A 10,835-nucleotide genomic window follows, 5' to 3' on the forward strand; every position below is an offset into this window, starting at 1 on the left:
GCGGTTCGTCCAGAGAGAGAGAGAGGGGTAAGCCATCATGACCAGCCAGTCTCCCCCCTAGCAGGGACAAGGGGTAAGGGATATGGATAGGAAGTGGGGGAGAGAGGGGAAAGGGGGAGGTAGAGGGAAAGAAACAACAGTGGTCCCATGTACAGGATATCACCCATTGGCTAGGAGTAGTAGCAGCGTCCCTGCGCCACACGGTCGCTGAAGGCAGGACATGATTGGTGGGGGAGGCATGGGGGAGTTCAGGCTTCATTGGACTGTCACGAGTGTTAACTGTCAATGTTACCGTGAAGATGTGTTGTTGCATCGAGTTGTGCTCCTCTTAGCGCACTTCATGGTGGTTTTCAGTACGTCCATAATCCCTTTGTTGTGTCATGTCATGCCAAAGGGTCAATCGCTTACACGTATCGCTGCTTTGTAGCTATAACGCAATGTACCAGCCATATTTCAACTGCTAACTATGAGGCCTAACTGTCAAGCAGTGACCTCCTCCGTGAGGGCTTGGGGTGGGGAGGGGAGTATTGAGTAGGGTAGAGGGTAGACCTATAGTCTACGAAGGGAAAACAATGTCATGCAGCAAGCAGCAATCAGTAGTATACGCTACAAGTGTGAATATGCATAACATTTGTGAGTATACTTACGTATAAACAAGGATATCACATCATAATTGCAGTATAACATTAACATCAATATCAACAACAACAACATGAGGACAGATACTCATCTGTCCGCCGGTTCAGTTGTAGGCTTCCTGGGCTCTCGACCGAACTCTGGGTCCCTGATCAGCTCACAGCGCAGCTGCAATGTCAAGAAAGGATTGGGGCCGGTTTTAAAGGAGAACAAGATTCGTCCCTTTCGGAGAGTTGGGTGTGGAGCACCACTGCTTGTAACACCTGGCCTCTGCTGTTGTGTGTCCTCGCAAGTCTCTCTAGATCTCTGCCTCTGAGACAGTGATCAGAGTAACGTCGATCTGCCCCTCCCTGGTCGGTTGTTGGGGGTGGCGTATTATGGCTGTCATTGGGAAGCCCCTGTGGTCGAGCTGAGGTTGCTGTGTCCATGGGTTGGTGCTGAAAATTGTCCAGGGAAAGTCGCAGATCCTCAGAATCATGGAAATCTTTGTACACTCTGTTTTTGGTGACCCACATTCTCGCTGGATCAAAAAGGCCATATTTCATCTCCAGTTGGCGCAGATGGGGTCTGAGAGCCAAGAACGCTTTCCGGCGATCATTGGTGTCCTTTGAGTAGTCAGCTGTTATGAGAAATTCATAGCCTTCCGCCCAAAAGGATCCATGCGCTCAAACTGCCTGGAGAAGTTGATGGGCCTGCCCGTGTCTCAGAAGGCAAGTGATGATCTGGCAGGGTCTGGAGGTTCCATATTGACGTCTCGGGCCTAGCCGGTGCACCCGTTGAAGTTCCAATGGTGGGTCGAAGGTTAGTGCAGTCAACTGGGGAAGGACTGACCAGAAAAAGGTCTGGATGTCCGAACCTTCTTCATTTCTGGAAATCCAAAAGGAGGCCAGGCAGTAATCGGCCCTCTGGTCACCATCAAGTGTAAATCTGGTATTGTCAGGAGTACGCCGAGACCTTCAAACTATGCCAAGGGGAGTCCTGTGTTGGTAAGTGAGAGGAGGCGTCGCAGAAGTCTAGGGCCTGATGGGGCAGAGGGCACAGTGTGGCAAAGCGGTGCTGGGCAGCTGAGTACTTGACGCCGGAGTCCCAAAACAGCTTCCGCTCCTCGCCCGTAGTGCTGCGCAGGTTGGGTGCGGCAAGGCCACCAAGAGCATAGGAGGTATGTGATCCGTTAGCATCTTACGCGATGATTGGGCAAATATGGCAGCCCCGCTCAGAGATAAATTCAATGGTGCTGGTAGTCCACCCCCTTTGTGTCCCAGCTGGGGTAGTTTGTAGAGAAAGAAGGAGGACCTGCAGTATCGCCCCGGGGTGAGGTGACATGACTGACCCCACCGGTCGGCAGTAGCTGGTTGAGAGAAAGGACCAGAGGTCGGAGGGGCCTCAAAATTAAAGGTAGGAGGCAAAGTTCCTTTCTATGTCAGGTAATGCGTTGATATGCACTCAGCGGGGGGGTGGGTATTAGTGCAGCAAAGCTCTTCCATCCGCACGATTCGCCTTCGTAGGTGCGGATCAGCAAGGTCCCATCTCTTGGGTGTCCCCTCCCCGTGTCTCACCCCCATCCCCGTACAGTACAGCTCTCACCACGGCTTCCAGGCAATGTCAGACAGCCTCGGGGATCACTCCAGGGCTTATGCACGAAAAATCAAGAGGCATAGTTCATCGCTGTCCTGTTATAGTCTTTGTGCGCCTCTCCCTGAGGCTCTTCCAGCATGAGAAGGGGGGGTGGGAACATTGCCAGCGATCGCCCACCAACACCGCATCCTGCTGCCGTTGTTGCGCTGCTTCCCGTGATTACAGGTCGCAGCTCCACCCCGCCTCCTAGGCTTCCGCTTCCAGCAGCATCATATGGCCAGCGATGCGCTCTCACCTCGGCCCCGTCGTCCGTGGTTGGGTGCTGGTTGGTGGTAGGGAGCCTCCGAGGCTCACCTAGATAAGTTTATGGCAGCCGTGACACCCCAACACTGGCCATAGCCCACCGCTTTGCGGAGCTCCCCGACTAGGCGGCCATCTTCCGCCATTCCCAGACCACGCCCTTGTCAGTATGCTTCACTGTGTCACTGGTCTTCTGCTAACCAGATGTCCAGTGCTTATGCTCTCTCTGTGTACCAAATTTGTCACTTAGTTTAGTGACTCCATATTCCAAATCTGATTGGTACACCGGATCCCCCTTATAAGTCTCTAGTATGTGGTACCTAGGAAGCCAAGGCATTGGGGTTGCTGGAGATCCTTATGGGCTGCAGCATTTCTTTTGTCACCCATAAGTGAAATAGTGCACACATTATTTCACAGCCATTTTCACTGCATCAGGTAACTTATAAGTCACCTGTATGTCTAACCTTCATTTACTGAAGGCTAGGTGCAGAGTTACTGTGTGTGAGGGCACCCTTGCACTAGCAAAGGTGCCCCCACGTTGTCATGGGCCAATACCCCAGACTTCGTGAGTGCTGGGACACCATTATTAGCGTGCACTACATATATGTCAATACATATATGTAGCTTCACAATGGTAACTCCGAATATGACCATGCGAGGTTCTAAGATTGTGAAATTGAACCCCCAATCCAAATCTGGTATTCAGGGGCTAATTCCATGTACCCTGGGGGTTCCACCATGGACCTCCAGTACTGCCAAATGAGCTCTCTGAGGTTTCCATTGCAGCCCCAGCTGCTGCCACCTCACAGACATGTTTCTGCCCTCCTGAGGATTGAGCAGCACAATCCCAGGAAGGCAGAACAATGCATTTCCTTTAGGTGAGGGGTGTTACACTATCTCCCATTGGAAATAGATGTTACAGGCATGGGAGGGGTATCCTCCCAGAGCCTCTGGAAATGCTTTGAAGGGCACAAACGGTGCCCTCCTTGCATAATCCAGTCTACACCGGTTCAGGGACCCCCCAGTCCCTGTTCTGGCACGAAACTGGACAAAGGAAAGGGGAGTGACCACTCTCCTGTCCATCACCACCCCAGGGGTGGTGCCCAGAGCTCCTCCAGAGTGTCCCTGGCCTTAGCCATCTTGGATTCCAAGGTGTGGGGACCCTCTGGGACCATCTGAGTGGCCAGTGCCAGCAGGTGACATCACAGATGCCTCCTGATAGGTGCATACCTGGGTAGTTAGCCAATCTCCCTCTCAAGGCTATTTAGGGTCTCTCCTCTGGGTTTTTCCTCGGATTCGGTTTGCAAGACACCACCAGGACTCCTCTGCATCCTCCGCTTTAGCTTCTGGCCGTCGGATCGACTGCAGACTGCTCCAGGAACTGCTGTAACTGCAACAAAGTATCCAGGAAGGCTACTGTGAGCTGCAACTTCAGCTCCAGCCAGCAACTGCAACAGTTTCCAAGGTGTGCACACTCTGAGGACTGCCTGTCTTCACCCTGCACCAGAAGAACCAAAAGAATCTCCTGTGGCGTGACAGAGTCACTTCCCTGCTTCAGCAGGCACCTCTCTGTGACGACATTCGGTACTCTGGGACTGCTCTCCTGTGGATGAGCGTGATCCCTGGAACATGGCTGGTGGACCGAAGTGATCCTGACTGTCCAAAGTTCCAGCTGTCCAAATTTGTTGGAGGTAAGAGCTTGCCTCCCTGTGCCAGACAGTACCCCTGTGCATCGCATCCTCTGCAGATCCTTGGGCTTCTGTGCACTTCTTCCAAAAGTTCTTCGTGCACAGTGTAGCCCAGGTCCCCAGCAGTCCATCCTGCGATGCACAGCTCTCTGAGTTGTTCTCCGGTGGCGTGGGATCCTTCTGTGTAGTGCTGCGGCAACTGCACTTTGCAACTCCTTTGTCCCTGTGTCCTGGGACTCCCTTGGGTTCTGCCGGGTAGTCTGAGGGCTCTCTGAAGTGCTGAGAGCCCCCTCTGTCTCCTCAGTCTGAGTTGAGACCCCCAGGTCCTTCTTGGGTCCAGGCAGCTCCTCTTTGACACAAAACATGTTCTTGCAAGAACCAAGGCTTGTTGACGAAATCCAGTGACACAAACATCCTGCATCCAACAACTCAACATGGGACAACTCTTGCATAAAGCAGGAACCCGCAGCTATCTTCTTTGGTTTTATTTCTGTATTTTTCTTCCATCCGGAGGATCCACTTTTGCACCTTCTTCCAGGTGGGCAGGGGCTCCTGCTCTGCCTAGACACTTCATCGACTTCTGGACTTGGTCTCCTCTCTCCACAGGTCTTCAGGTCCAGGAATCTATTGTTGGTTGTTTGCAGTCTTGCTTGGTTCTTGCATACTTCTTCATCATGACCTGTAGTGTGTTCTGAGGAAACTTGCTGTACTTTACTACTGCTTTCTTGGGCTCTGGGGTGGGGTACTTTACTTCCCTTTGGTGTTTTCTTACACTCCCAGCACCCCTCTACACACTACACTTGCCTAGGGGGTACTCCGACTTTCGCATTCCATTATTTTAGTATATGGTTTGTGTTGCCCCTAGGCCTGTTGCAATCCATTGTCTTTTTCACTGTTTGCACTATTCTATGACTGTTTACTTACCTGTTTTTGTTACTAGTGTATTTATTGTGTATAATACTCACCTCCAGAAGAAGTATTGCCTCTAAGATATTTTTGCCCTTCTGTCACTAAAATAAAGTACCTTTATTTTTGGTAACACTGAGTATTGTCTTTTATTGTGTATAACTACTGTGTGACTATAGTGGTATTGCAAGAGCTTTGTATGTTTCCTAGTTCAGCCTTGGCTGCTCTGCTACAGCTACCCCTAGACAGCCTAAGCTGCTAGACACTGCCTACATTTCACTAATAAGAGACAGCTGGACCTCGAATAAGGTGTAACTTAGGTATCCACTGCAAACCAGGCCAGCCTCCTACATGCGTCTAAAGAAGTTCCTGTCTTTCCTCTGTTGAAAAGTCTCTGCTAAGCAGTACATGAGCCAGTATCCTAGGAAGAAGTACCTATGATACAGACCTCCTTTCAATTGTACATTCCCTTTATTTTTCTTATCTAGTGGAACAGCTGCTTCACCCTCAGAACCGCAGAAATCAAAGACAGAAAGCATGTATTGAAATACAGCTCCCTCTGACAACAAGCCTTCTTTTTAAGTGTAGCAGTTGTCTCAGTTACCAGTCTTTTTACTATTTTCTCATGTGTCGCCTTGCTTTTCTTATTAGCAGAAGAGGAATACCTGGATGAGGACAAGGATGCCATGGTAGAATCTAAATATCACCCATTCTTTGAGTGATTTTCTATTTTTACCCACAGTCGAAACGATCTTGCAAAAGATAACTTTAGCCGTCAGCCTTTGAAACAAACATTCCTGGAGCATTAAATAGTATCCATGTGCCATTGCTACAGTTTCCCCAGCATCTTAAATACCAACTAAAAGGCATGTAGTAGAAAATGAAGGCTTGTGCATGTGCATTTCCAGAGAAAACCAAACACTCTACTATAGTGGTTCCCAACCTGTGGTCCTCAGGGGTTTTGTGACTGCTTAGAAAGTTAACTAATATTAACAGATTAATACAGTGTATACAACTAAAGTGGCTAATTGTATCATGGAAAATTTGAAAAAGTACTGTAAATGTCAAGGAATTTGAAATTGGAGGCTAAAAATTAAATTAGTATCCGCAAGTTGATTTGTGGGAACAGTGGAGGTGCATCAAACAGACTATGGATGATGCTTGGCTTCAATTGAATTTAGAAATACTCCAACCTCCCTATTCGATTTAATATTTTATTTATTTAATGTTATTTGTATGCAAATTAAATAGAATGTGTTATCATGTGTGTAAGTGCTTGATGGAATGCTTGTTTCTGTATTTTTTGTCAATTGTTTTGCAGTTCAAATCATCAACAGTGCATATCCTGGGCCCACGTTTCCAGTATTGACTCAGTGGGGGGCCTTGGATTCTAATGGTGATTTTGTAGGGGTCCCCGTGTTCCAGTAATGATAAAGTGGGGGGTCCACCAAAAGGTTGCGAACCACTGCTCTACAGAATTGTATTTTGAACACAAAGTCGCCTTCCCAACTTAATCCCTCCGATGCCCCGGGCAAGCTGGTCTCATCCAGGCTCATGGTTGGCGTGTGGCTGGGATGAAACCAGCTCGTCCTGCAACCGGCCAAAGGGGGAGCGCTAGCGCTCCCCCATGGGCCTCCCTCCAACACCCCCCAGTTGGGGATTGAAGGGGAATCGCTTCCCCTTCCACCCCGACCCCCCTCTTGGCAATCTGTTGACTTCAGCCCGCTCACAGTTGGACGACGTCATCAAATGTTGCAGAGGACGCGCTAGAAGCCATTTGCTTCCAGTGAGTCGAGAGAAAGGATGTGCACAAGGTGAGTCCTTCTCTTTTGGGGATTTTTTTTTGGGGGGGAACAGACACAGGGGGAAAGGAAAGAGTTTTTCCTTTCCCCCTGTGCCTGTTTTCAATGGATTCCTGCCCCCATGATCGCGGGCGAGGCCGCGATCATGGAGCAGGAATCCTCCACTAGGCACCAGGGATTTCAGTTTAGTGGTTTTTTGGGAGCGACCCCTTGGACAAGGGTTGCTACCCTGGGGGCAATATACCATCCATGTTTCGCCCTCCCCCCCCCCCCCCTCCCGGGAGCAGATCGGCCATTTTTTCTGCTGATCTGCCCCCAGAGGGGGTTGAAACCCACTAGAAACCAGTGATTATGTTGTGTGTAATAATTTCGAGCAGCGACCCCTTAGGCAAGGCTTGCTGCCCTGGGGGCAATAATTTTTTATGTTTCGCCCCCCGGGGCTAGATTGGGCATGTTTTTGGCCGATCTCGCCCCCAGGGGGGGGCGCGAAACCCACAGGGCCACAGGTGTTGTATGTTGTCTGTGTGTGTTTTGGATCTTGGGGGCACCCCTTGGACAAGGGTTACCCCCCAAAGGGGGGAAATTAGTGTTGGACATTTTTTTAAACTTATTTTTAACGCGATCTCCAAGGGTCACCCCCCAAAAGTGGGCACACAACTGTTGCCCATTTCTGCCCGGAGCAGATCGGTCTATTTTTTTAGGCCCATCTGCCCCTAAGGGGAGCAGAAGCCACCAAGACATCATGGATTTTTTTTTTTGTTCCCCTTTGTTTTTTTTGTGCCGGGGGCACCCCCTTTGACAAGGGTCATCCCCCAAAGGGGGCACATAGCTGTTGGCCATTTTTGCCCCCCCCCCCTTGGGGGCAGATCGGCCTATTTATTTTAGGCCAATCTACTTAGGCACCAGGGATCTTGTGTGTGTATGTGTGTTTTGTGTGGGGGGGCGGCCCCTTTGGCAAGGGTCACCCCACAAAGGGGGGCAAATTACTGATGGCCATTTCTGCTCCCTTTGGGTCAGATTGGCCTAATTATTTTAGGCCCATATGCCCCAGAAGCCACCAAGACATCTGGGATTTTTTTTTTGTTCCCCTTAGTTTTTTGTGTGCTGAGGGTGCCCCCTTTCACCCTCTTTGGTAAGGATCGCCCCCTCAAAGGGGGCACAAAGCTGTTGGCCATTTCCTGCCCCCCTTGGGGGCAGATCGGCCTATTTTATTTAGGCCCATCTCCCCCCAAGGGGGGGGGCTGAATCCACTTAGACACCAGGGATCTTGTGTGTGTGTGTTTTGTGGGGGGGCCAGCCCCTTTGGCAAGGGTCGCCAACCCAAAGTGATGCACATTACTGATGGCCATTTCTGCCCCCACTGGGGACAAATCGGCCTATTTGTTTTAGGCCCATCTGCCCCAAGGGCTCAGGGAATATTTTTATGTTCCCCTTAGTTTTTTTTGTTGTGGGGGCACCCCCTTTGACAAGGGTCATCCCCCCAGAGGGAGTACAGAGCTGTTGGCCATTTCTGCCCCCCGTGGGGGCAGATGGGCCTATTTTTTTAGGCCCATCTGCTCTCAAAGGGGGCAGACTCCACTTAGGCACCAGCGATCTTTTGTGTGTGTGTTTTGTGTGTGGGGGGCGGTCCCTTTGGCAAGGGTCACCCCCCAAAGGCGGGGCACATTACTGATGGCCATTTCTGCCCCACTTGGGGGCAGATCGGCCTATTCATTTTAGGCCCATCTGCCCCCAAAGGGGGCAGAAGCCACTTAGGCACCAGGGAAAATTTCTAAGTTCTTGGCGGAGAGTGTTTGTCAACTGGCGAAGTATTTGTAATTGAGATTATAAAAGTTTATTTCTTTTCTTTGATCTAGTTCAAAGTTTTTGCTTCCTTTGTTGTGAATCCTTGCGGTTTTCGCAGTAGTTGTCCTGCTGTTTGCATTGTTGCATGTTTTGGGTAAGTAAAAGCAATTCACTCCAAAGGAGTATTGTTGACATGCATGGATGATATGTTTGTAGGTGGTGTACTAAATGTAGGATTGTGTGTGAAATTGTCCTTAGATTTGTGCACAATGGTATTTGTGTTGTTGTCAACATCAGGGCAGTGCACGCTCTACAAGCGACTAGAATGCAAAAACCCATCACTTTCAAGATAACGTAATTTATGCATTGTGCTGATATGCTGTTATTTAACCTTTTGCATTGCAGAGTTTAATCCTGAAGACTTATGTTCAAGGTGCTTTTAAATACTGTTCATTTGTAATGTATTTCTGCAGGCTTTCAGAGTGTGTCAGGGTGTGGTCCCTTTCCGTGGTCTTCTAGAAGCTTTCCCTGCAGCATTCCTGGGTGTGGTTTGTGGGCTGGGCCAAGACTCTATATAAGGGAGCCAGCCCAGCTCCATGTGCTCACTATTCAGAGGTCTCGGTGCAGAGCAGTAGCAACTTCCTGAGCTCCTGTTCCGGAGGCCTACTTTGATCTTTCAGGCCTTGCCCTTTCACTTTGTTGGTGATTCTTGATCAGGGCGGTAAGACGGAGGTCGGGCTGTGACCCCGATCCCGTTCTTGAAGTCTTTCGAGTTCTTGGGCCTAATTTGCATGATAAAACAGTTTTGCTCTTGTGCGTGTGAATGTGCGTTTGGTATTTCATGGCATTTACATGTTGATACTTGAATCGGCAAGACTCGCGATTCTTTGCTCATGTACAACTCTTGATATTTATTGTGCGCTACCATTTTATGGTATTTACAAGGTAGCATTCGAATCGGCAAGTCGCGCGATTCATTTCTTGTGCTTAATCTGTGTTACTTATTGTTCGCTACCATTTCATGGCATTTACAAGGTAGCATTCGAATCGGTTGACGCGCGATTCATTTCTTGTGCCTAATTCATGTTTTTCATGGTGCGCTACCATTTCATGGCGTTCACATGGTGGCATTCGAATCGGCAAAACGCGCAATTCATTTATTGTGCTCAATTCATGTTCTTCATTGTGAGCTACCATTTCATGGCATTCACATGGTGGCCTTCGAATCGGCAAGACGCGCGATTCATTCCTTGTGCTTAATTCATGAATATTCAGTGTGCGCTACCATTTCATGGCATTCGCAAGGTAGCATTCGAATCGGCAAAACACGCAAGTCATTTCTTGTGCTTAATTCATGATATTCATTGTGTGTTACCATTTCCTGGCATTTACGTGGTGACATTCGAATTGGCAAGACGCGCGATTCATTTCTTGTGCTGAACTGATGGTATTCATTGTGCGCTACAATTTCGTGGCATTCACATGGTGGTATTCGAATCGGCAAGACGCGCAATTCATTTCTTGTGCTTAACTCATGATGTTCATTGTGCGCTACCATTGCATGGCATTTACTTGGTGGCCTTCGAATCGGCAAGACGCGCGATTCAGTTCTTGTGCCTAACTCATGTTATTCATTGTGCGCAACCATTTTATGGCATTTACAAACCCTTGTGGAAATCCGCAATGTGCGCAATTCATGTTCCTGCATTATAAGAAACTAAAGTGCTAATATTCTAGATGTTATATTGTATGTGCATAATAAGTCCCTTAAGTACAATTCCTATGGTGTTATAGAATTCATTCAAATTATTTTCTTGTCCTCATGCAAAAGACTATGCTTGAATTTGAAAATGTAATTCTAGAAGGTTCCGATGTTTCTAATCCATGTGTAACATTTCATTGAGAAGTTCATTGAACAGTTGTATTAATCCTTCTTGATTCCTTCACAGGTACCCAGACATATTGAGGCCTAGTTATTTAGTCCATTCTTAAGTTATCCATGTTTCCAGTATGACAATGCTTAGAATCATAGTCTAGTAATGATTAATATGATATAATCTTGATATTGTGTGTTTTAACCTTTTGCTTCCTACTGGTCTCCTTCCCAGCTGTTCCCTGCCTAATCCCCTTTTCCCCACTTGGA

The sequence above is a fragment of the Pleurodeles waltl genome, chromosome 8 (genome assembly GCF_031143425.1).
Source record: "Pleurodeles waltl isolate 20211129_DDA chromosome 8, aPleWal1.hap1.20221129, whole genome shotgun sequence".
NCBI classification, from domain to species: domain Eukaryota; kingdom Metazoa; phylum Chordata; class Amphibia; order Caudata; family Salamandridae; genus Pleurodeles; species Pleurodeles waltl.